Below are 718 nucleotides of genomic sequence, written 5' to 3' on the forward strand. Positions count from 1 at the left end.
TACCCGAGGAAATTTCCAATAAATCCTGTGATAATATTTAGGGGCAGCTAAGCTTTTTTTGATTTTGGCCACAGACACAATGTCACTGAGCTCTTTTACTGTGGATTCTACAAGACACGTGATGAGTTCAAGAATGGGAACATTTGTATTTTTAGGGACACCTGTGACACCTGTCTATACTCTAATCTGATCCTACAGTGTTGTTACTTTGCATTTATTTTTTGTAATGATCCAAAACCGGGTGCAAAGTGATTATCTTAAAATAAAAGAGATAGTGACTCATAACATTCATTATGAACAGGTATCTAAGTGGTCTTGAAGAAGATTTCTATTATGTCTTTCATTTGGACTCGATCTTGCCTAGTCCTGGTCTTGGACTTGACAAAGGTTGACTTGATGACACCACTATTCATCTTATCATCACAACTGCTTCACTTCATTTCTATCCTGCAAAATACAAGTCAACAGCTCCATCTTCTGGCGAGTCAGCAGAGCATTTCATGAATAACTGGGCTCCAAATGAAATCATAGTGTACAACATCAGTAAAAAGACAAGACATTACAATATGAATAATCCTAATAAATGATCATATTTTATGTTTCTTCACTTCAATTAAATCTGATTATTTATGTATAAAAATGATTTTAAATAGCTACCCATCACATTTCACATCATTTGGGAAACCTTCCTTTTCTTCCCTGTGATCACAGTGTAGAT

This window comes from Etheostoma spectabile, chromosome 2, assembly GCF_008692095.1.
Source record: "Etheostoma spectabile isolate EspeVRDwgs_2016 chromosome 2, UIUC_Espe_1.0, whole genome shotgun sequence".
Taxonomy (NCBI): domain Eukaryota; kingdom Metazoa; phylum Chordata; class Actinopteri; order Perciformes; family Percidae; genus Etheostoma; species Etheostoma spectabile.